The 25,479-nt window shown below is 53.7% G+C and overlaps 1 protein-coding gene and 1 long non-coding RNA gene across 3 annotated transcripts in view; both read right to left on the bottom strand.

Annotated features, from left to right (window-relative positions):
* Positions 1–25,479, bottom strand: part of Dlgap2 (DLG associated protein 2) — a 476,272-nt gene that overhangs the window by 305,602 nt on the left and 145,191 nt on the right. The gene's annotated exons all lie outside the window — the stretch shown is intronic.
* The window catches only part of LOC125613240, a 9,290-nt gene continuing 4,233 nt past the window's right edge, over positions 20,423–25,479 (bottom strand). For both annotated transcript variants that reach the window (XR_007343752.1, XR_007343753.1), the window contains 2 exons: positions 20,685–20,736; positions 20,423–20,593 (listed from right to left, as the gene is read on the bottom strand). This is a non-coding gene — a long non-coding RNA (uncharacterized LOC125613240). The remainder of the gene's footprint in view (positions 20,594–20,684; positions 20,737–25,479) is intronic.

Here is a 25,479-nt window from a genome sequence, read left to right on the forward strand (position 1 = left end):
CTCCATGTGGAAGAGGGGGCTGCCTGGCACGGAGCGGAAGAGGCAGGCTCTTTGCTCGTAGCAGAATTAGCCATGGAGATGGACGTCCTGATCCGTGTGCAGTGTGAGCCCCCCCGGGACATCAATCGCAGACAGCAGGTGCTCTGTCTCCTGCTTTTTCAGAGAAATGCCTATAATCTCATTTCACAAATGATCCTACTTAGATGGAGCCGCCTATTGTGATGATATCATTTGCTCTAGTAGCCATAAATGGGCAACTTCCTAGAAGCGTCACCATGCTGACGACAGCGCCTTTCATGAAAGCAAGTGGGCAGGGTGCTCACAGGGCTGTCCACAGCAGCAGTGCCTGCCGATGTCCGAAAAGTTGCAGAGGAGAGAAAAGCCCTCCATTCAAATGGCTCCACAGGCAGAAGGGAGCGAGAGCCAACTCTCCCTGGGGAAGTGAGACTGCGGGGGGCACACTGGGCTCTGCGCACAGCCTTCCCTGCCACCGCTGGGCAGGCCCTGGGAGGACACAGCGTGGGAGCGCTCTGTCCACACGAGGGTCTGGACCTCATCTCTACTGCTGTTCTGGTGTTCTCAGACTGCATCCTGAAACCTGCATGTGCCTTGCACTGCAAGAGGTAGGATTTGGCAGGGGTGCACGCTGAGCGGGGAGATGCATGGGGGCCAAGGGGTCCCGTGTCCCACTTGTCACTTCCAGCAGAGCAGCTATGTCCCAGGCACTCGCAGCACAGCAACAAGCGGGCGTGTATTTACACACACACTTCAGCTCTTGTCTGTACAACAAAACTGGCACTGAAAGCACGCGCAGAAGGAGGCCGCTGGGCCGGGCCGCCATGTGCAGGAAGCACGGAGGACTCCAGACACCGTTTCAGGATCAAGTCTGAAACCCCCTCAACTGACCCAGGGATGCAAGTGGCTCAGGTGGAAAAGACATCAGACCCCAGAGCGGCTCACTGCGGTAAGGCTGGTGGCATCAGAGGACATCAGATTGCCAACCAAGTTAGACTCGCGTGCCACTGGGGAAGGGGTCTCGAGGGTCCACGATGCTGTGAAGCTGTGGAGAAACTCTCCTGGCTACATCAGATCTGCTCCCACCCCCCCCCTTCAAGGAACTGCAGAGGTTGCCCTGTGTAGAGGGGACCACAGCCCCAAACTCACACACAGTGTGCAAAAGCCGACATTGGTCATTCAACCTCCGAATGGCAGAACTCAATGGGGCCCAGCATCTCCGCTCTCCCCAAATCTCCTTCCCAGCACTTCAGGCTGCCTCAAGGAAGGGCCTTGTGCTTCACCTCAGAGATGCTGGGTGCCTTTCCCAGGAAAGCTATCCTCTGCCAGGACACACTGAAATGGGGGTATGACCTGGGTGAGCACGTGCCCATTGCCACTGGGCAGGTCAAAGGCACAGTCTTTGCAGATGCCATTAATTAAGGATCTTGAGATCAGATCACGCTGGATTTAGAGCAAACCCTAAATCTAATGCCAGGAACCCTCGGAGGAGGAGGCCAGGAAACAGAGACTCTCGAGGGACGACCAGGTGGAGACAGCATGATGCACCCACAAGCCCAGGAGTGCCAAGGACTGCCAGTGGCCACCAAACCCTGGAGAGAGGTACAGGACTGACTCCAGGGCAGGAGAGGCCAGCCCACGGAAACCCGATTGCAGACTCAGGCCTCCGGGACAAGGGGAACTGTCTTCAGCCACCGAGTCTCCGGGGCTCTGTGACAGCAGCCCAGGAAACAGTGGCCCAGGCTGGCCCCAAGAATATTTTGTGACTGATGCCACAGAAGCTCTTCAAGCCAGGGACTTGAGCTCCTGAGATCCTGCCCCCAAGCCACCAAGCCATCACCACTGTCGGCCTGTTGTCTGGCATCTCTACTGTCTTCCTGGCCTCCAGAGTCCACAAGCACCTCCGAGTCTCAGCAGGGAACACATGTGCCTCATGCAGAAGTACCAAGAAGAACGGTGCATACTGGGAACGCAGAGTCCGCCTGCCGCCTCACCCTGGCTGCCCCAACAGCATCCCCTGTGTGCCAGCTCCTCTGACACTGCTGCTTGCTACCCACACGCCACAGCCAAGGGACCCACTCACCACACCAGCCTACCCCCAGGTGGGCAGGAGCCTTGGGGACACAGCAGAGCCGTCCATCCACAGCATACACTTACTTGCGCTGGGGTACAGGAGAAAGCGAATCAGATGCACAACTTGGGAGTGTATCCTGCACTTGGGAGGCTCACAGTGCAACAGAGGGAAAGAACAGCCAGCCACAGTCATGGTTCACCTCCAACTGGTGAGGCCGGCCCTGTCTTCACAGCAGGAGAAACTGAGGCACAGCTGAGCCATAAACCCACCATGGGGTTCAAGAATGTAGCTTCAGATGCCGCACTCCTGACACACCCTGCCAAGCCTCACGAGGAGTGATCAGCAGCACACAGGCAGCCAGAACCCTGGTGACTGAGGCACGAGGGACCTTAGGGCTGAGCGGGCAGGGGCGAGATGATCAGCCTGAGCAGGATGGAGATGGCTGAGGGTCCTGCCTGGCGCATACAGCCAGTGTCTGAGCTCACTGAGGGGTGTGTGCTGGCGGAACCCAGGAGCACTGGCCTGTACCCAAACAGGGATCCAGCCTATGTCTTCTCACGCAGATTCTGCCTGAGGCTTGCTGCCAGGCCGGTCAGGGCCGAGGCTCGTGGATCACGGTCCTCAGCTTCTAACACCTGCTCTTTCCTGGTCTTCAGCGGTAAGTACAGGTGGGCGTTTTTGTCAGAGGGGTTAGGTGGCTTGCCTGAAGTCAGATGGGGGCACATTTCTTATTTTCCAATCGATGCTCAGAGATGCTGTCCTCAAATATCACCTGAGAATTGGCTCGTATTTTTAGCCTATCTGTACCAAACCAGTCTCTCTTAGAAGTAACAGAACAACTCTAATTTAGGTCCCAGCCCAGTGGAGAGTAACATGCCCACTCAGCTGGTGGCTGCAAACTTGGAGGTTGCTGCCCTGAAGGAGCCAGTCTGACCTCCAGATCGACTTCCCCTTATTGACATGACCCACACTGCTGAGCCACCTTCTGTGGCTTGAGCCACTCAGAATCTAACTGTGATCAGGTGCATCTCAGAACTTGATATGTACGCCTCTTAGCCTCGGACACAGACTGCTGTAGACACACTTCCCGCCTCAGATCCACGGCCAGGTGTGGGCTCCTCCGGGAATCAGCTTGTCCTCACAGCTCAAAGCCATGCTACCTTATGAAGCAGCCCCTAAGTCCCCAAAGGAGCAAAATAGCAAAAAATAAGAACTCCTGCTAGCAAATCAGACCAAACACCCAAAGAAATCAGGCTGTGAATGACACCAGGCCACTCTGCCAGGGGAGCAGGGCAAAGCTACTGGGCATTCGGCCCCCCACACCACTGGGCTCCCTGAAGCACTCTGGCCTCTTGGCACAGGTCTGTGAGAGCCATCATGAAGGAAACCTGTGCCTGTGTCCCGTGCTGCTCCTGCCCCTGGTTCCCAGTCCAGAGGAAGGACTTACAGGTCGGCAAACAGGAGAACTAGAATGTCAGCCCCTTTCTGTTTCTGCAGCCTCCAACATCAAAGCCTCAACAAGTGCTTTGTTTTGCTACATTAAATTAAAGATTATTCTCCTTTTGTTTTCCTGGCAACATGTTTTAACCCCTAGTGTTGGTATCAGTGAGCAGACACAATTCTCAAAGACAAAAGGCCATGATCTGCTTGTAAACAAATCCCACTCAGGGAAAATTGCACCAGAGACTCCCTGGTCGCCTGGTCCTGTGGACATCCTGAAAGACGTGCCCATGTTCAGAACAGGGATTCTGATCCTTCAGAAGTAGACGTAAGAAATCAAGACAGTGCGACCAGTAAGTTACAGAAACAGTAAATAGCCCGAAGAATTCTTAGAGTAATGTGATTTATATCTGTACAAGAGAGGAATAATTAGGTAGTTAGAGACTTATGCCCTTGTTTCACAAAATAATGATAATAATTGTTTAGTAAAACTGCATGCACCATTTGAATCTCTGGACTAACATGAACTGCATGTAACCCACATTGACCTGAGTATAGTAGAGAGCATTCTGATTTCTCTGTGTTTCCTAACAGCCTGCTGATACAAATGGCGAGCTCTGCCTTATCATGACTTCCTGCACACACCATGCGAGCGCCGTGGAGCCTGGCGTCAGAACTCTTCTCTCATGGCCCGTTCCTTAGGTTGTAAAGAGAGAACTTGGCAGGAGGAAACCTATAGCTCAAAGACATTCCTTGTAGTACAGTGTGTGCAGGGTGGGGTTGCCACCTCGGGAGCATCGACGGATCCAGCAGGCCACGGGTTCTCTGGGTCAGGTCTTTGCTAACCCTGAGAACGGGTCTGTCCCTAGCTTCTCCCAAGGGGTCACTTTTATGATTCACTAGAAGATGAAGCTGAGAGGCTGAAGCAGGGATTTGTGTTGAACTGGCCTCTGGTGCTCTATGTTCGGTGGACATGATCACATTTTCTCACTACAGCTGCTCTTACCTGTGGTGAGTTCCCGTTTCAGCTGAAAAACTGAGGCCTGTCAATTCGGTCAAGTCTGGAGTGATTAACTGGCAGAATTCACACCCAGCTCCATCAGGTCCCGAGTGGGCGCAGAGTGCAGCACGTTCCACAGGTGCTGCCACCACTCTCTCTTGGAGCCTGGCAGTGCACCTCTTCTACTCAGCAGCTGGGGGCCATCGCCTGAGGGGACACAACCCTGCTTCAACAGTTGCCCAGCCACCAAGAGAACAGAGCACGGCTCCTCTGGAATGCAGACTCGAACATGAGGAAGTCTTGCAGACCCAGAAATCAAGACATGAAGCAGGAGAGAGGACGGAGGACCAGGGGGGTGTCCAGTGTGTGCACCCTGGTCCCCCACAAGGGAGCAGGCAAGGTGAGCAGAGGACCCGCAGAGCCACGCACAGCCCGCGCAGGGCAGTGAACGAGTCAGAGGTGAGAGCACAAGAAAGGAGGCCCATCCCTGGGGCAAGGGACATGACCCACCCTGCCGAGCCACCTTCTGTGGCCTGAGCCCTGGAGCCGACCTCAGAGCAATATGAATAGATGCTCTGAATCAGGAGCATGGCTTCCAGCACCTGCGGGGTCTCTCGGGACTGCCCTGGGGAGTTAGGTGAGGGGCTGGCTGGGAGCGTCCCCCTCCTCTCCCTCCCTCCCTCCTGGCTGCCACAGTGGAGTTCACGCAGAGGCCCTCGTTCCACCTTCCCCACCCGTGGTCCGCACAGCCCCAGGCACCACCCTCCTACCTCAGAAGACTAGGAAGTGCAGGCCCAAGGGCTTAGGGGCTGACTCTGGTGCTGCTGGGCAGTGCCCACCGAGGAAGGGCAGCCAGGGGCTGTCCAGTGTGTGCACACAGGCCGGGCACTGGGAAAGAGGCCTGTGCCTTGGATTTCTGATGGAAAATGTCTGTCAACAGGACTTTCAAATACATAATCCATGTGCAGATCTCCTATAAGTAAGGAATTTAAGTACAAAAATATGCTGACCCAAAGAGTCAGCAGGTTCTGTCCTGCCCGTCCCTGGCGGGAAAACCTGGGTCACTCATCCCACTAAGATCCAGACCCAGCTGGGGGCCTGCAGGGGTGGAGCGTCCACTCACTGTCCTTCCGGCTTCAGTGACGAGCAGAGGCCCATCTGCTGTCAGCACATGGGGCAGAAGACTCTTGATGAACACATGTCTCTCGTCTTCCCTAAGATGCACCCACGGCCTCAGAACACAGGGTGAGAGCACCCGTTATCACCCGAATATCTACTCCAGAGATGTGATCCTGACAAAATGCTTTCAAAAAGTAGATTTTCATGAGACTCTGAAATGTACATGGTAACATGAGCAAGTTTTGCTGAGCATGTGACCTCAACATTTGTTGCTATAGGAGCAGACTATATTTAACTTTTTGTGTGTGATTACAATTGAGTGAAAACTATTTTTGTGTGCCATTGGCTAAGAAGGCTGTTATTATTTTGTTCTCATGCTTTTTATAAAAACAAGTAAAAGCCTTAATGAAAACAATTGATAATGAAAAATCTTTCTAGGTAAGTTATGGTTTTTCCTTACATTTGGATGATTTGGGAGTAGTTTATTCTCAGTACCCAAAAGAGTTTTTAAATCTTGACCAATACAGCAGCACAAAGCTCACATAATGCAAGACAGTAAATCCAGATGCTCCAGTAATTTTAGATTCTGCTGAGAAGAGCATTGTCCTGTTTTACTTAGATGGGGCAGTCATCACCGCTGTGAATACAGGAGGGATAACAAATGCTATGCACCCTTTATTTCCTACTGACAAAGAATTCCATGAAAAATACACGTGCAGAGATGCAGCATGTTCTATATGGAGTTAGACTACCTTGATGGTGTTTTTTACTCCAAAATCTTGTTTACATGCGAGGAAAACAAATCTAAACGTCTACTGGTAACAGCTACCTGTAAAGCTCACATATTCAAGCCGAGAGTAAACAAATATCAAGTCCTGTAATATCGACACTCAAGTTCTGACACAGCACTTTAAAATACTGAGTGTGCACATGGCTCAAACACACACGTGCTTCAACCAGGAAAAGGAAAACACGAGTGAAGAAAGGCAGCTTCCCTGAACACGCGCCTCGCCTCGCGGCACACGCGCAGTGCCCTCTCAGCACCAGGCTGAGGGACAGCTCCCAGCGGGCCTTGGTGCCCTCGGGAGGCTGACAAGGGCAGCGTGGCACCTTTGTTGTACTCCCAGATTTCTTTGTGGAGAAAGCAGCTGCATGTAAGTTCCTCAAAAGGATCCTCTTGGTCTTCTGGAAAACAAGCCAATAGCAGTTGTTCTAAACTGCCTACAGAACTAGTTTCCACAAACAGGACAGGAATCTGTTCTGTGAGGAAGGGAGCTACAGTGTTGGCAACGAAAACAAATATCAAAGTTGGGTCCTTGAACATCAGAACGATTTTTTTGCAGCTTGCTAACCTGCTACGGCTGCATGCGTGGTTACTATGGCAATAGTCTGCCAGTGCCAACACGTCAGGAGGGAGACGGTGGCCGTTGACAGTCAGATCCAGGAGTCTTCCCGTTTCCCAGTGCCGCTCATGCTCCCGAGGTGCTCGCAGTCTTCGTGCTTCCAAGACGCCCGTCGGTGTTTTTGCTGTGAGCTGCGGCAGGTTGGGACAGAACTGGTCTGCAGGGCCAGCTAGCCAGGACAGGTTTGGTGGGACAATGCTTGTCCCTCTGTATTCTCCCTCTGGGGCAATGGGCCTTCACCCGCCCTCTTTCCAAGTTGGTGAACTCGTTAGTGTGGAACTGCAGGGCTCTGCGTCTCAGCCAACCCAAAGTTCCCAACAGTCTCACCAGGAAGACCCCTCAGATCGGGAACCCGAGGGGCCGAGATGACAAGTAATGTGTCCACTGGGACATCAGGGAGAGAGAAGGTTCCACACTCAATGCCTGTGGCTGCAAAGCATCTGCTCTTCTGTCCAGATGCTTGTCATGCAAAATCATGAACTCTAACATTACAAAATGCAAACAGGGTCTGTATTCCCTTGTGTTTATAAATGCATACATAAATTATGAAGTGGAGGTGTGGCCATGATGTGACTATAATATAAAAAATGTCATTCCACAGAAAAATGTTACCTGGACAATGCAGTGGGTTGGAAGGAGAGAATAAAGTTGTGTTCTGATTACAAAAAAAAAAAAAAAAAACCAAGAAAAAAAGAAATGTCAGCAAATTTATTAAGATCACAGTTGCATTTCTCTTGATAATTAGTCTCATCTATTTGCCTAACCTGGTTATTACTTGGTTTTCTATACAGACAGGCATTTGGGGACAGATAATGAGTTTGGATATTGCGATTATGATTTAATTACAACCAGTTCCAGTCTCCTCACAGATCCTGCTGGTGCTGGGTACTTTGGCAGTCAATGTCTCAGAAATGCTCACAACTCTGTGGAACTGGTCTTCCAGCAGTATAAACAAGTCCGATGCACATGAGCAAGCCTGGTGAAGTCCACTCTGTAGCTACCCGGTGGAATCATCCAAACTGTCGGGGCAGTTAGAAAAGGCTCAGCTAGGCCAGTGCCAGGCGGTCTGCTCCTGTGTGAGCCATCTTCTGCGCCCGATCTGCACGGCATCTACTCCCACGGGTCACGCTGTGGCCTGGTCTCTTCTGGGCCACAGCTAGACGTGCGTTGTCCGTGTTCAAGTTACCTGCTCCCCCCCTGCTCCCCCCTCTGTCTCCCAGGTCAAGGGCACTTAGGTGTGAACACTCACAGCACCTGTCATAATGTCTATGCAAAATGAGTCCCTGATGTTTGTGGAAGGAAGAAAAACAAGTGGATGAGGGACAGAGAGGTGGGGAAAGAAAAGGAGAAGCAGGACCTCAGGTGCTGCCCTGACATGGGAGAGGGTGGCAGGCCAGGAGGCCTGGGCTGGGGTCTCCCAGAGGGCTGTGGTGAGGAAGAACAGGGCCTATCAAAGCCAGTCAGACTGCTGTAACTCTGGGTAGAGCAGAGACTTCTTCCTGGAAGCAGCTGCCCCCATCCTCTGGAGATCCAGCACTCCAGCTTGTCTCCAGTACCGTAGATCCCACAGGCAGGGCACCAGAACCCTGTGCATCCCACCACAGGCCAACAGACAAGGTATGTGAGAACTGCTGATAGCACAGTAAGGCGGTGCAGCAAGAGTATGCTCCAAGACACGGAACGCTCCATGAATAAACCGGAAGCAGTGTTGAATCTCAAGAGGGGACTGTGTGGGAAACACCCCACCTGGGCACCTGTGCTGCAGAGCCATAGCTTCACCTAGGGAGGAACACGTGACAGCCACATCTACATGTGGGAAATTTGGGCTGACTGTATGTAAGAGCTGGTTCAAACCCAAGCACACTAACTAAACTTGTTCTCTGAAAAACGCACAAACTATGGACGTCTGCATCCACATTCTCTTGTGTATGTGGCAGCACTGACACACGTGTGTGCTGTGTCCATGCACATGTGTGTCTGCATCCCTGTCCAGCCTGAAGATAAATCCAGCAAACCACCTGCAGCACCTCTTTTGGGTGGGATTTGGAGTAACAAAGTACCCTCTTTCTCTAAATGTCCCTTTATAAAGTAAACAGCAATTAAATACCCAGAAAGGAAAACAATGAATTTAGATTCACAGATATAACGTAAAAGGGCAAGTTCTAGCTCTGCAAGGTATCACACAAGGTGTTTAGATAGAGACATCTGAAGAGGTCTTTGACCAGATACTGCCCAAGGGGTGGGAGGAACCTGCCTGTACTTCTGAGAACTCCTTCACGCACCGCACTTACATTTAAGTAATTTAATGGATGTGAAATGTAAAGTCCTATGGTATAAAAAGGGAGATAACCAATAGTCTAAAATATTATTGAGGGCATCCTCCTCAGACCTTCCCCCACAGTGGTTTCACGGGAATTTGCGCTCTGTGGGAGGGGGTCCCGAGGCAGGCGCGGCTGTGCAGTCTCACCTCAGGGCCTTTCCGTGGATTCCACAGCTTCCCCCACGTGCAGGAAGACTCAGCTCCAACTGTGACTCTGACAGTAAAATCAGTGCTGTTTCCCTACCCTTTTGTCTATTCATGTAGTTTTAAATATAGTTGTGAAAACCACTTAGTCATATTTATAGGCAGACTGAATTTTAAAGTTAGAGAGTCCCTCAGAGAATACCTAATGCAAACTACTCCTTTACAGAGAATAAAAGAGATGCAGGAGGGGGGGGGATTCACACCAGGACCCTTGGCCTCAGCAGCAGAACTGGGCACCTGGATCAGGGCCTCCAGGCTCCTCTTCCCACCGAGGGCACTTTGGTACCTCAAGCTGACACCACAGCTTATGCCCAAGTTCAAATTCTGCAGCCCGGGTAAAGACACCAGCTGCTCCTAACTGTCCTGACAGACAGGTCACTTCCAGGAGGACAGAGGGTGTCAGCAGAGCTGGTCACTTCCAGGAGGTCACTTCCAGGAGGACAGAGGGTGTCATCAGAGCTGATGGAGCCACCTGGGGAAGCAGGTGCTTTTTGCTTCTGGAGATGAGTGAGCAGAGGCCTGGGCTGCGTGGCCTGTTGGCACAGGGGCCAGGTGCCCTTGGCAGGGAGGCCCCTATGGGACAGAGAAGCTCTACAGTCAGGCACAGCTCGACCAAGTCCCCTCCGTCTTCCCTCACTGACCGACACAGGCCCAGAGCTCCTGAGGCTGAGCATCCTTCTGTGACCCTGCAGGAGGGAGGGCCAAACCAGAGCCCAGTAGCGCTGCTCAGAACTGGGCATGCACTCTGTGCCTCTCACCAACTCATGGCAGTCCTATCACAGATGTTCTGGTGCAGATTAAGGATCTGAGGCTTTGGGAACTAACAACCTGACCAAAGTCACTGTCCAGCAGAATGGCAGCCGGCTGGCCTCAGAACCTGGACACCTTAACAGAGGAGTCTCACACGATCCACGCTTGCATGCCCCAGGGGCTCACATGTTCAAGCACAGAAGGAAGATGGACTGGGTCTCCTTACACAGCCACATGGCCACAGAGGAGAACTGAGAGCACAGAATACACCGTCCACATCAATTCTCAACAAGGACACTGCTACAGCTGATGCCGATTTACCCCAATTCATGTTGAGACCTGACTGCAAACATGGTGTCATGATGTGGGGTGTCTGAAGGTGTGAGGCTGTGAGGCAGAGCCCGACCAGTGGGACAGCCCAGATAGCTGCATGGTCCCCCACCGTCGTGCAGCACTGAGGAGCACACAGCTGCAGCCCTGGCCATAAAACGCTGCTGGCTCTCAGCTCCAAGGGCCAGAGGCTCTCAGGCCCAGTTCCTGGGTGCTCCACAGCAGCCTGCATGAGCCACGGCAGGCCAAGGTGCTCCAAGCAGAAACAGCCCCTCTCAACAAAAGGTTCTGGGAAACGAAGCTGGGCCCCTGCTTCACGGCACACAGCCCTCAGAACGGCCTGCAGGCCTGGATGTAAGCCCACAGCTGCAGAACGCCCAGAGCAAGCCCCACAGGTAAGAGGTGGCTTCCTAGACCTGGCACCAAACCATGAGGACAGAAACAAAAACAGCCAGCCCCCCTTCACCAGGGTTCAGAAGGCTGAGGCTGCCAAGGCAGCAGGGGACACAGCACAAAGAAGAAGAAGAGCTAACACGGCGCAGAGGAGAGCACCGGAAACACAACCAGTTGTGAGAGACTCATGGCAGACACTCAAACAGCTCCTCACTTTCAGTGGATGAGGATACGCATGAGCCAACGTCTCTCCAGAGGGGACACACAAGCCAGAAAGCCCACAGGATGGTCAATCCAAGCAGCCATCACAAGACTCAGATCTGAGTGGTAACGAGACACCACCTCACCCTCCCGGGAGCTTTGATGAACAAGAAAGTGCAGCAAGAGGCACAGGTAGAGGGATGGGAGCGGTGTCCCACGGCTGGACTGGAAACACCCAGCGCAGAGCCATGAAACATGGTTCAGTGAGGTCTCAATGAGTGAGAGACGCTGTGTGACCCAGAAGAGCCCAGTTCTCACCACGTACCCTGCGGAGCTGGGGACGTGCACACTTGTCTACGCGTGCTAGCGTGCAGGTGCTCAGAGGCACTACCAATGACGGGTGAGAAGTTACGCACCAACGTCCAGCCACTGAGGAATGAACAGGTAGAACATGGCCACGCAGAGTGAATGTGCTTGGAAATAAGAAAGTACTAAGAGATCCCAAATCACAGGCCCTGAACACCTCCCTCAGTGAAAAAAGCCAGACCTGAAGGCACGATTGTTGTGTGATTCCTCTCACAGGAATGCTCCCGCAGGCTGACCTGCAACTCAGAAGGCAGATCCTGCCAGGGCCTGGGCCAGGGCGGAGGCAGCACCTGCTCCTGGGCTGCAGGGTTCTTTCTGGGGTAGAAGCAACGTCCTGGAGTTAGAAATCAAAGATGGCTGCTAACCACTGAATTTCACACTCAAGAGCACTCTCCTCTATGAAGCAGCTCTCAAAAGTCACGCTGCCACTTGACTAAAGCAGGACAGACAACACACACCAACCTCAAAAACCCTGTGTAGATTCACTGAGTGCTTCATATACACAAGGCACCAACTCCGAGGCTGAGCAGAAACGAGGGAAGGCTTGAGGAAAACTCCAAACTCAGCATTTAACTTTATAAACCATGGATCCCTGTTCCCCAAGCACTGGTCAGCAGGGATTTGAAGGGAGACAGCTGCATCTGTACTTGTGAAAACAGCGTTAGGGTGCTGTGCACATGGTGCCCCACAGTGAGGTGCGCTCACCCGCTGAGCACCAGGGCACTCTGCACTCAGCAGTGTCTCTGGCTATGGGCAGGGGACCCAGGCATCCAGGACCACCCCGACCCAGCGCGGCTGCCCTCAACCCGCTCTAGCTACCTTTCCTGGCAGAGAAGGCTCAAGCCAGCCCACTCCCTGCAGGAGCACAGCCACATCTGTGCAATCACACCACAGCTGGGAAGGGGGCACACGACTGAGGTCACCTACTCAAGTCAGGAGATACCACTCAGGCACACAGCGTGCCTTTGACAGAGAGTCGCGAAGCGCTCGCCTCTTATCGTACGGATTTCATTGTGCTGAACTAGAGAGCTTTCAGAGCAGTGCAAACCAAGGCAGCAGGGAATGAAGGTAATAAAACTCACATTACTCTTCCAGAGCAGCGTCTCCTTTAGTGACAGCCTGGCTGTACTCTATCTGCCACTGATGTGCTGGTAAGTGGACAGCTCTTGCACCGACGGGCTGCTCTTCAGGATTTTTAAACAGAAAAATCTTCAGTGAAGTGGGATTGCACATTCCTGGCATTCCCTCACCACCCCTCCTGTGAGGCCCAGCTGTGGCTGCAGGTCGGGGAACAGATCTTCAGTCCTGCAGCCACACCAGCCGCATGGCCTCTCCCAAGAGTCCAGGCACCTCACTCCCTTCTGGCAAGTACTCACCGATGCTTGGTGCCAGCCACACTCCCAGGTGCCAAGGCATAAGGCAAAACCCCATCCCAAAGAAGGGCCTGGGCAGAAGGGACCAGTGTGCAGGGCAGGGATGGCTCTGGGTTCGGTGTCAGTCGAGGGCAGGAGTCCCTGGGAGTGGTCAAGAGACCCCTGTTCAGCAGGCAACCCCCCAGTGCCGTGTGCTTGCATCTGAGCACATCTGGCAGAGCAGACCTAATTCCTGCATGTGAGGCAGGGCATGCTGGCAGCCACAAGTCATTAGTGAACATGAATACCACCTAAATGTAAAGCAAATGAGTTTTGAAAAGAGAGCTCAGTGTACCCTGTGCAGAGCTAAGCCCTGGGAGCACACTACTCATCAAACCCTCAGCAGCAGCCTGCAGGTTAGAGACAACCGCGGTCCCCTCCACAAACTAGGAACCACTACACTGTCCCATCAAAGAGCTCATGAATGCCATTGGAAATGTGAGCCAGGGTCTGGTGTCTGGGGTCCCAGCTCTGACCAGCGTACCGCAGGGAATGGGCCAGCTTTGCTCTGGCCACCTCAGGAGAGAAGAGAGGGTGCACAGCCACCCTTCTGTCCTTCCCTGTGGTGTGTGCCTGCTGGGTGACAGCAGGGACCTCGAGATTGTACCCATGTGACTGATCCCTCTGCACCCCAGGGTTGCTCTGCCTGCCTGTGACTGAGATCTGGTCGAGCCCCTCATAGGCTATGGGGACAGGCAATGACATGCCAGCCATACAGAAGCGCACACCTGCAAGGGCCCTATGATGCACACTACCCACATCTGTAGGGCTGACCTTCCACTCTATGGAAGATCTTCTACCTGGAAGTTCTCACGGGACTGACAAGTCCCAGACAGGAGTGACACTGCATTTTAATTAAATTTGCAAATTCGAAAGTTGCACTAGATCCTCAAGTAGTTAGTTGTACTTTAAAACATGAACTCCTAGTGGTTTAATGAAGTTATGTACTATGGTTTTTATTTTGACAGCATAAAATGCAAAACATCTTACTGAACACCATTTATGCTGTGCAGTTAACTTTCATTAATGATTCTGCATTGGAAGGGGAACGAACGCCCTGCCCAAGGGAACCTAGGGATGTGGCCAGAAAGAGGAACAGTGGGCAACGTGGGCGAAGTGGTGGACGGGGTAGAACTGAGGGTGAGGAGGCCAGAGGCAGCACAGAGACTGGCAGGGCAGAAGCTGTGGACTGCATGGTGTCCTCACAGGGGGAGGCAGAATGGTCCCCTGGGCTCTGACAGGGGCCAGGGGGGCTGAGTCTTGGGAGCGAGACCCAGGGTCCAGGGGCTTAGCCTGCAGTAGGATGGGAAGCCAATGGGGAGTCTGGCCTGAGCAGCATGTGACTGTCATGCCTTGAAGGCCATCAGGACTGCTGGGTTAGAGCTGAGAAGGACAGGAGGGGAGCAGGATTCAGGCAGGAGGCACACTCAGAGCTGGGTGGACTGGGGAGGGTGCCCAGACTCGGGATAGGCCTCACGTTAGGCCCAGGGGATGGTGGATGGAAAGACTTGTGATCTGCAGCTCCCAGCTAGCTGCAGCTCAATGGCCGAGACCAGCTGGGCAGGGGGTACCTAACAGGGCTTGGGCCTTTCAAAGGCATGGATGGACATGGGGTGTGGAGCTGGGGACTAGGCGGGCAGAGGGAAAATGCTGCAGCAGTTGTCCTGCACCCAGACTAAAAGCCCTGAAGTGGAATGTGTCTCACCAAGCAAGAAGCCGGAGAAATGCAAGGGCTGAGCTCAGGTGGGCCAGAGCCCTGGGGCTGACCGCAGAGGTGGCAGGGAAGAGGGGAGCCACAGAGCATCCTGGAGACTGGGGAGGAGTGTGGGGCTTGCACCCAATGGTGCCAGCAGGACACGGGGAGAACCGGGTCTGCCACTGGGCTGAGCCCTGTGCTGGTCCCCCTGATCCTGAGTGCAGTGTCCTGAAGTGGTAGGCAGGGCCTAAAGGGACCAGGGTGGAGAATGAGAGGCTGGGGTGAAGGAGGGCAGAAACCCCTTCAAGAAGGCTAGAAGGGATGGGAGAGGAGCAGATGAGGGTCACTGAGAGTCGTGGAGATGGAGGAGGGTCCCACCACACAGAGTGGTGAGGTGGAGGGAAGGACCAAGTCACCCAGCAAAGGGAGGAATCACGGTGTGGCCCTGCAAGAGCCAGGTGGTGGCCAAGTACAGGGTGGCCAGGACAGCTGTCCTTTAGGCACAGCACAGAGAGGCTGGGGGACTTTGGTTTTCTGTTAGGTCACACCAGGTTCTGTGATGGAGACCACAGGCTACTTGTAGGAGCGCCTGCCTGTCCCCAGCTAGTGGACAGTTCCAGTAGGCAGACCTTCCCCAGCCTCCATCTCCAGGGAGCCAGCTGGTGCAGACCCACAGCAGAGCCCTCCCCACCTTCCGGCTCCACTCACCGAGGTGCCTGCCTGGCTTTCCCCTGCACCGTTTCCCGTGCTCAGCTGGTGCAGAACATGACTCCCAGTCTACGACTGTTCTGTGAGAGCTCACTTTATAAGACAGTAAGTGATCTGGCAGAGATTCCAGGCCAGAAATTAAATCCAATGCAGCCCCTAAGATGTGAAGCGTGTGTCTGGAGCCTCTGAGGGACCCGCCCGAGATCTGCCTCAGTAGGAGTTGCAGTCTGAGCCCCTGCCCCACAAAAGGCAGCCCGTCACAGCCTGCAGCTTCCGTCTGCGCCCCCGTGCACAAGTGGTGAGCAGTATCCATGAGAAAGCCATGCTGCTGATGCACACCAGGGGACGCCGACTTCCCCATTCCAAACTGGCAGACTCGGGGCTGGTCTCCTGCCTCGTCCTGCCCGCTGTGTGCCCTCCCAGCATGCAGACCTGAGACCTCCCCACTCCTCTGCTTGGCAAGCAGGTCACGGCTCCATCTAGGGGACAGACACACCAACAGCTAGCTCTCAGGGCCTCTCAGGCTACCAGGAACCATCACAGGAGAGGCACTTTCTGGTCTGCAGAGACCCGCTACCAAGCTCTTCCCCAGAACAGCAAGACAGGCAGGGCCCCACAGCACACCAGAGCGCCGTCCAGGCCAGCACCCTGCAGCGTGGTTCTGATGGGCTCTCCCCTCCCGGATACCCCACAGGAGCATCACAGAATGGGCTGCATCTGAGGCTCATGGTGTGGAAAAACACTGAGGTAGACTGAGGTCCTTCCCCCACTTCCCACAGTTCCACTCACTGGTCTGCCACGACTGATTACCGGTTTCACATGGTAATTGTCACTTCTTTCTGGTTTTCAAGTCCCTGGCAAAACAATGTAGCAAATATTTTAAAAGTGGAGGCTCTCAGTACCCTGACAGCCAGACATGAGGTGAAATGGAAGCAGAGCCAGAAGGTAAACAGGCCCGGGCCAGAGAGCCAGCAGGGGCTCTTGGGGCCTCTGCAGACCCAGAGCCTGGCACATCCCCCTCTCCCTACAGCCAGAGTCCTTGTTAAGCAAGGGAAGGGTGTGGCCAAGGAACAGGGGCCAGGGCACTCCAGGACGCTGTGCAATGCCCAACAGGTGTGCGCAGCCACGGCCTGCACACCGACATCCAGGGTCAGACTGTCCGGGCTCTACTGTCCTGGCCTCCAAACTGGGAAACTGCTGCCTCAAGCAGACCCTTGGATCCTGTGTAGAAATGCACACCGCCTGGCCCCACCTGGACCTGCATCAGAAACTCCAGCAGGGCTGCCTGGATGAGCTCACCTGGGGTCCAAAGCACAGTATCGCTGGAGAATCAGAGGCCCAGTGGGACAGGAGGACACCATGCCAGGACACTCCAAGGGCCCCAAGCGGCTGACAGGGCCAGGCTGAACTTAGGACATGCATCTCCTTGCTGAGCTCCCTGTGACCCTCCTGGCACCGGCAGCCAGTTAAAGCCCTCCTGCTCTGTGGAGAACCGTGCTCAGCGGGGTACACGCACTCCCGGGACGTTCCCGGTGTCCTGCCTCAGACAGGCTGTGGCCGGCTTGGCCTCTTTTGTTCACACAACCAGGCCTCTGGTGGGCTCTGGGAGAGAGAAAAGAAAGGCCCCAACAGGCAGCGAATCAGCCAGTACGGATGGGTGCTAGCCCCAGAGGCAGGCGACCAGTCTGCCGAGGAGTGAGCTGTTCACTCCCATGTCCCCTCAGCACACTGTCCTTCCTCAGGTTGATGATGGCCCACCCCCATGACGACCAGGGATTCAGAGTCACCCTCCATCTCAACTCAGGCACCTGGGTGGCCCAGGAGGAGCCGCGTCTTCTGCTCTGGGTCAGTGGTCCTCCGGGGATCAACAAGCTCTGTGGCCCACTCGTCTTCCCAAAGGTGACCTGCACACAGCAGGACTCACTGAGGAGTCTCCATCCCTGAGTGAGGAGTGACCCCCCAGGTACGATCCTGAGCTGGTTCTGAGGCTCGACTACACCCTGATGTTCTTCTCCTCGTTTCCTCCTCCCATAAACAATCGAGATGCCCACTTGTGATCACTAAGAAGCCAGACGTGGGGGAGGGTTTTCAGACCTCAGGGCCATGGCCACTTGTCATTTCTGTTATGGGCAGCTGAGCCGACCAGCAGAGACCTCAGCCCATGGCGTGACCAGCCACACCTGGTGTCTGTTGGCACCTGGGAGTGAGAATGACAGACAGAGGGTCAGAGAGAGAGGACAGAGTCAGAGATAGCCAGAGAGAAAGAAATGTCTGCATCTGTCCATCAGCCCAGCCCTTGGCCCTCTGCTGGTGAAGGCTGCAGAACTGCACTGGGCCTTAGTGGCTCCACCTCCTACCATCAAGTGCTTGTCACCCAAGATCACCGTGCATGTCCACGCACAGGGCCACAGCCCTCAGAACAGGCAGCAGCAGAGGAAGGCCTGGTAATGTCACTTGTGACTTACAGCCTCCTGACCATGCTTTCCTCATCTGATGCCCAGGCTACCTGTCGCCAGTTCTCAGGGCTGGTGTTCCAGGGCCCAGGATGCTTCAGAAACACCCATGAGTGAGGCAAGCTCTCACTCTCAGAAGTGAGTTGGGAATCCAGGAAAAGACCAGCACTTCTTGGGAAGCAGACAGACCGACCTGAATGTTCCTGAGGGTGCCTGGGCCCTCCAGGTCTGTCTGCCCTTTAGTCCACGACAGACCTGGAGGAAGCACCGAAGAAAGCCAGAGTCCACACAGCATGCAGAACCCAGGGTGCCCACTCTCTGAACCCGTCGAGGTCCATCCATCTGCTCTTGGTGCACAGATGCCCTTCTGTGCCCAAGATGGGCACATACAGCCCTTCCGGGAAGATACTCATGCAGACACCTGCTGACCTCATGACTGGCAAGGGGCAGCACCTCTGTAAGACAGAAGCAGACAGACTGTGGGGATGCTGCCTTGCCTGCCCCAAACACGCCAAGTGCAGGAAACCCACTTTCCTACTCGCTCATCTACAGACACAGGTGAGGGACATCAGGCTGGCCATCCAGCCCTTAGGTAACAGAGCTCACACAGGACCAGGAAAGACACAGTGGGCAGACTTAGAGGCTGGCAGGTGCAAAACTGACAAATTACCAAATGTGGGAATTTCCAGACATGAAAATTTCACCCTGTGTGGACTTGTACCATAGTGGGTAACCATCTTCTAGGGAAAGAGGCTTAGAACTGGATCCAAGAGAGAACACAAATCTCGATCTCCATGACTGTCACCACAGCAGGTCACCATACACCAGGGCATGGGGCCTGAGACCTGGATCCAAGAGACTCAACACAAACTTGACCTTCATGACCGTCTCCACAGCAGGTCACTGTGCACCAGGGCATGGAGACTGAGACCCTGGGCTCCAGGATCCATAACACAAACCCCACCTTACAATACATACAACGGGTGTGCTTAGAGCTGCCAATACCAGTGAGAAAGGAGCCCGAGGTGGATGACTGTGGCCGTCAGTGAATTTATTTATAAGAAACCCTTCAAACATGATTCTGCTCACATACTAGAGAAATCTAAGAATCATAATAATTTTTTTCTATAAAATTAGTCTTGATGAAACATACTAATTAAACATTTCCTTCTTCTGCTTTAATTTTCCCTTTGAAGGGGATCACAGATTTCTTTGCACGGGATATGATCTCAGAGAGAATTCCCCTTCAGCCTTCCTCCCTAAGAGGGCAGAAGTCTCTCCCCACCCCAAGCAGGCCTGGCAGTGCTTGCTGGGTGTCCCTGTGTGGGGCAGCCCCAGGCCTCCCTCAGCTGACACGGGCTGCAGCACTGTGCCGCGAGGGTCATCTCCCTCCCGTGTCGGCGGCTTCAGAACAGGGAGCCTTCCTCGCACACCTGGGCCCCTCCACAGAGAACACTGCACATGCTCTCCATCCAGTGAGGTGCAGCCTGCAGTGAACACGGGGACGTGGAGGGTGGAACTGCTCAGCACCACAGGTCCGCTGCCAGCTACCCTGGGTCCCTGGTGCCTGGAGGTCCTGAGGTCCAGCAGCAGGAGAAGCAGCCTTTTCCAGCACAGTTATTCTCGTGGAACTTCAGAGACAACGTGTGGTTTTCCTGGGAGGGTAGTGTGGGTCTGCAGGGCCGTGCCTGGCCTGGCCTTCTCTACAGCTGCCCTCAGGTGGAGCTGTGTTTTGACTCTTCCCTCCAGAAGGGAGGGAAAATCTGCATATGGCTCTGTGGGCTGTTTCTCGTGCCTTTAATTTAGGTTCATTGACAAAATGTTACCATTGTTCCTTCTAAAAAGGCAAAGCACATCAGAGGAGCTGAAGATTAGAAACTCCTCAGGATGTGGGTTCCTTCCATGAAGCTTTCAGGACTCCAGAGGCCCACTCTGCAGACCCTGGACCTGACCCGCCATTGCCCTGCCCTTCCTTCCTGCACGCCCCACTCCTGGATGGCTCTGTGGCCTCCCAATGTCCTTCAGCCCCTGAACTCAGCTGCTGCCTGACACATCACCCCTGCACATCCATGGCAAACAGGCCTTCTGTGGACATGTGCAGAACCAACCATGTCTAATTCACAAACACGCTGAATTTCTAATGGGACATCTTCCCGTTTCCCATCCCTTGTTCATATCTTTCCTGCAAAATTATTTTCTTTAAAAATATTTAAAAACCTTAACTAAATTCTGAACACAGATACTTGGTAATTATCAATGTTAAAAAATAGTGGGGTGACTTCTAACTTTTTAAATATGATCCTCATTTGGATAATGTTTAAGCACATAATGCAGAGTGGTTTTAACAATTTGTAGAATGAGCATGCCTATAAAAACAGATGCCAGGATGTATTTGTTGGGAATCTGTTTAATATCACATGAAAGCAAGTCATTACATTAGGGGTTATTTTCCCAAATATTTTACCTAAACCATAGAATAAATAGCGATGACTATAACACTGAATGTTGTACTTTACTTGAATAAAAATGAGTCTGATATAGCATTTTATGTACGTTTAATTTTAGTTTTCAATATTTCCCATTCAAAATGACAAAACAAGTATCTAAACAGTAATCAACTTTTCTTCTATGAATTTACTCAATTTCCAGAGATGGAGATGGAGATTCATGCAGTGACACATTAAAAAAATTATCTTAATCAACGATGACCTGCAAAGAAACAGAAAAGAAAATCACTGGGGAAATTCCTAGCTTGGCCAGTGGTCAAGAGGTCAGAAGGGGCAGGTCAGAGCGCACTTACCGCCCGCCGTGGTGACCGCCCTGTGGGCACGTCCAGCAAACGGGCATCAGATCTGCAAAGCCAAACAGAACATTAGCTGTCAGTCAGAGCTGTCACGTCGCACAGCTGAAGTCCCAGGGCCACGGAGCAGAGGCCAAGTGCAGCCTGGCAGGGATAAGGTGAGCCCCACACTCAGGACAGGGGAGTAGAGGGCAAGGCCAGCGTTCCCACAGGAAGAAGCCATACCCGGAGACACAGGGCACCAAGCCAGACTCTTGCCAGGGCTAGCTCTGTCCCAGAAAGTTCACACTATACGAGGGACAGCTTCCTTGCTGTCCTGCACCTGACTCAGGTGAGGTGAGATCCAGGTACATAGGGCCACCCCATACAGCCCTGACTGACCCAGGGCAGCCCCTACTGAACTCACACAGCCCTGACTGACCAAAGGCACCCTGGACTGACCCCACATAGCTCCAACTGACCCCACATAGCCTGCCTGATTCAAGCTGGCCCTGACTGATTGCACTTGGCCTGACTGACCCCACGAAGCCCTATTACCCCGAGGTGCCCTAATTAACCCCATGTAGCCCCAGGTGACCTGATGTGGCCTGACTGATCCAAGATAGCCTGACTGGCCTGTCTTGTGCCTCCTGCAAAGACACAACTGTCACCAAGGCATTTCCTGGGCCTTTATTCCTGGATGCCTCCACCATGAAGGGACAGTGTGCTGCCCTTTGGGGGCTCCCCTGCTCTGTGGGACCCTACACGACTCTTTCCCCAGTGGCTACTTTGCACATATGGCTTTTCCCTGAGGCCAGGGCAGAGTCCAAAGCTGGAACCTGAGGGCTGACCCATAAGAACTCAGGGCTTGGAGCTGCCCGCACCCTAACCTCAGGGCCCCTGCCCAGAGCACCCAACAAAGCCCCCTGCCCCCGCCCCGAGTGCTTTCCCTTCTAACAAGGTGAAAGAGGACAGATCTGCCCCAGGGCTAGCCTTCCACACACCTGCTCTCTGCCTTTCCCTGACTTATCAGCTATTTAAAAAGACCTCTCGTCATTAACTGTCACTGCACTCCCGCTGTCTAGGACACCTCTGCCCCTGGTAAAGTGCCTGCAGCAAGGATGCTGCTCTGCTGGCCTGTCTCACAGGGCCTGGTGAGGCGCATTCACAATGCAGACCGAGCAGCTGCGAAGCCCAGGCCTGTGTATCTGGACCACCCCGGCCACAGGGACCACCTGCCCTGCACCTGGGCAAGAGAGAGGGCTGGCAGCAGAGCGGGTGTCAGACGCCCCAACGGGGGACGGGATTATAGGGCTGCAGCTCCAAGTGGCTCAGGCTGCAACCTGTGACCATCCCAGGAGAACCCACGTGGACTGGACACACAAGACAGAGAGATGGGCCCCAGGTTCAACACAGAAGAACCAGCGCCTCATGAAGTGTGTCGACGGCGGCACTGGGCTCATACAAACCCTTCCCACTGCCTAGAGCGCCATTCCACGGCTGTTCCCCACCTTCCCTCATACCAGGACCAAAGCCTCGGGCCTGGACACAGGGTCCAGTCTGGGCTCCTGACAGTGGGGGCAGAGGACCCCCTCCCCCTCAGGTGTGCAGTCACCATAGACTCCTCTCCTAGGGCAGCCACATCCTCCTCTGAAGGCCACAGGGTGACCTCTGTACCACCTGACGGGTGTCGGCGACTCCCTCCACTTTTGTTCAGAAGCTACGTCTTGCTGTATTGCCCAGGCTGGCCTTGAACCCCTGGGCTCAAGTGCTGCTCCTGTGTAGACTCCCTCCTGGGTGGCCAGCGGTGTTTGTGGTTCTTCACAAGCAAACCGACAAGCCTGCCATGTGTCCTTCCTCCTGTCAGGGTTCAGGAGGGCTGGCTGGCTTCCTCTCTTCAGCTCAGCCTCAAACACTGCGTGAGACAGTGGGGATTTCAGAGCAAACGGGGGATTCCATGAGGCACCACATGCTGCAGAAAGAGGCAGAACCGGCTTCAGAGCTGCTGGGGTGTCCAGAGTCTCCCACAGGGAGAAGTGGAACCCAATCCAGAGGCACCTGCAGAAGAGGTTTGAAAACGCTCTCCTTGCTATGCCCGTGGCACCTTGATAGAGGCATAAAGAGAAGAGGTGGCCCAGGGACACCAGTGGTGGAGGGACAAGGAGGGGAGACGGACAACAGCCCGTGGCCATACTTGTTTCTCATGAAACTCAGGCATCCAGACCTTTCACAGTGTTGGAAAGCAGCTCCTCACAAAAGTCAAAGTTTGAGCAGCTGCAGACAGAAAGACCAGGAACTGTCTGAAAATAGCCAGAAGGCGACATTGAATGGTAGCGTCACAGCTCACTGCAGAGTGACACGTGATGAGGCCTGTGCTGTGTGCACCAACCACACAGAGCTGGCTGATGCAAGAGAAGTGCTGCCCAAAGAATGGGGACTGCGTGGCCTTTAGTCCACACAAGGTGGACAGTCACCACCAGGCCCCAAACACGATGGACGAGACTTGCCAGTGCCGTCACATAGTAACACGTGCATCCACATGCACACATATGCTTCCATTCACGCATGTACGTGGTCATATTAACACATAAAGCTTACCTGTAGGCACATACAGGCTTACATGTGCACACGCTTACATACACAGACATATGCACACATGCACACATTCATAGGCTCATTGATACACGTGCTGACATGCACAGACATGCACACTCACATTCACACATTTACAACACAAGCATGCCCACATATACCCATTCACATGCACTTACATTCACATATGCACAGTCACTTGTGCATGCTCACATTCACATGCAATTCACACAGTGCACCCTCAATATTCATACATTTACATTCACAAATGTGCTCACACACATTCACATGCTCATTCATATGCACACTTACATTCATACATGCAGTCACTTTACACACTCACAATCACACATGTGCACACATTTACATTTAGAAGCACACCCACACACATTCATATGCTCATTCATACTCATGCTTCCATTTACATTGCACGCTCACATTCACATGCGCACACATCATACACATCCTCGTGCAGTCACACACATGCACACTCCTGTTCACACATGGAGACAATTCTCACTTTGGAGTGAGATCAGTTGCTGTCAGGAGCCTCCTCTGGGTCTAAAACAGACCGTTCTACATGTGTCTAAAGAAGGCACCAGACTAGACCCACAGCCTGTGCAGTGGGTGATGCTGCCCTGTACCACCCCGACAGGCCAGCTGCCTCACAGGGAGGAGGACACGGATCCTCCTGGAAGCAGACAAATTGGGTTTCTTGACAGAGTCACCTGGAATCTAGAAGGGCTTTCACCTGACATCTGCAGGGTGAGATTTTCTGAGCAGCAGCTCCATGGCTGAGCTGTTCAGACACGCGACAGTACCCTGATCAGAGATTCTCTATACCCTCTGCCCCAGGCACCTAGACCAGCAGGCCTAGCTGGGTGGGTGGTCATTACCTGAGTATGTGTGATGGCACAGGTGGATGTTATCTATGAACAGGTCTCTGTGTGCTGAGCAGAAAGCCATCAAGCCAAGGTGCTGGCCTGGTCACAGCGGTTGTGAAGGGACCTCTCCCCAGAATCTGCACAGTGCCCAAGTCCAATCTTCAGAGGACACAAACCTGCCAACGCAGCCTGCCCTCTGAGTGGTCACAGGCTCTGTCCACAACGCTCTGCTCTAGGTGTTCATGTCAGTCACCCCGGTGGTGAAGCAGGTGCTATCACCAGGACAGAGCCACAAATGGGGCGTGGGGTGGGGAGGCCAGAGGAGCACCCAGGAAGCCATCACACCAGTGCCAGCCAGGCAAGAGATAAAGCAGATGTGCCCCCTCCAGCATAGCGTGAGCCATGGATCCCCGGGGCACCAGGCCTCCCGTAGCTGGTTGGGCAAGGGAAGGGTAGGGAGAAGGGGTCCCCACCACACTCCAGGGAAATGCGCTCTATAAAAATCACATGAACCTCAGCTCTTAAACACGTTAGCACATTTCTTGGCCTCCTCCCTCCTTACGTTACATCAGTAGAGACGGCCAGGCCTCCGATTGCCTGAGGTCAAGATGGCAGGGAGTTCTTGCCTGCCCATAGTTTCCTGATCAATAATTGGAAAGCAATTCCACAACTGGTCCAGACATGTCAGTGGACCCCAGCACAGCTTGTCCACCTGCCAACGATGGACACCACAGAAGGACAAGGGGGGTTGCTGGGGAGGCCGCCAGGGGCCTGTGCACTAGGAAGGCACCTTCGACTCTGCAAACGAACGGAGTCAGTTCAACTGTCCTCTCTGAACATTTCCAAAAAAATAAAAAGAGAGAGAGAGAGTTTTCTGTCTAGTTGTTTACAATCTTTAATTCCATTAAAAAATAGGAGATCCTGAACTAGACTCTTTCCAAGCCTGAGATAAAGGCAGCCACACCTTCTCAAGACAGGAAGGACTGAGCTCAAGAAACCTTGACTAGAACCACACTGAGCTCACTGCAAACCAGTCTGAACACACAAGGCCCTGAGGAGCAAGGGGCTAGAGGCCAGCTTTGGTCTACACAAGGCCCTGAGGAGCAAGGGGCTAGAGGCCAGCTTTGGTCTACACGTGGCCCTGAGGAGCAAGGGGCTAGAGGCCAGCTGTGGTCTACACGTGGCCCTGAGGAGCACAGGTCAGGGAGACCAGCCTTTGGTCTACACATGGCCCTGAGGAGCACAGACCAGGGAGGACAGCCTTTGGTCTACACGTGGCCTTGAGGAGCACAGACCAGGGAGGACAGCCTTTGGTCTACACGTGGCCCTGAGGAGCACAG

This window comes from Marmota marmota, unplaced genomic scaffold (genome assembly GCF_001458135.2).
Source record: "Marmota marmota marmota unplaced genomic scaffold, marMar, whole genome shotgun sequence".
Classification (NCBI taxonomy): Eukaryota; Metazoa; Chordata; class Mammalia; order Rodentia; family Sciuridae; genus Marmota; species Marmota marmota.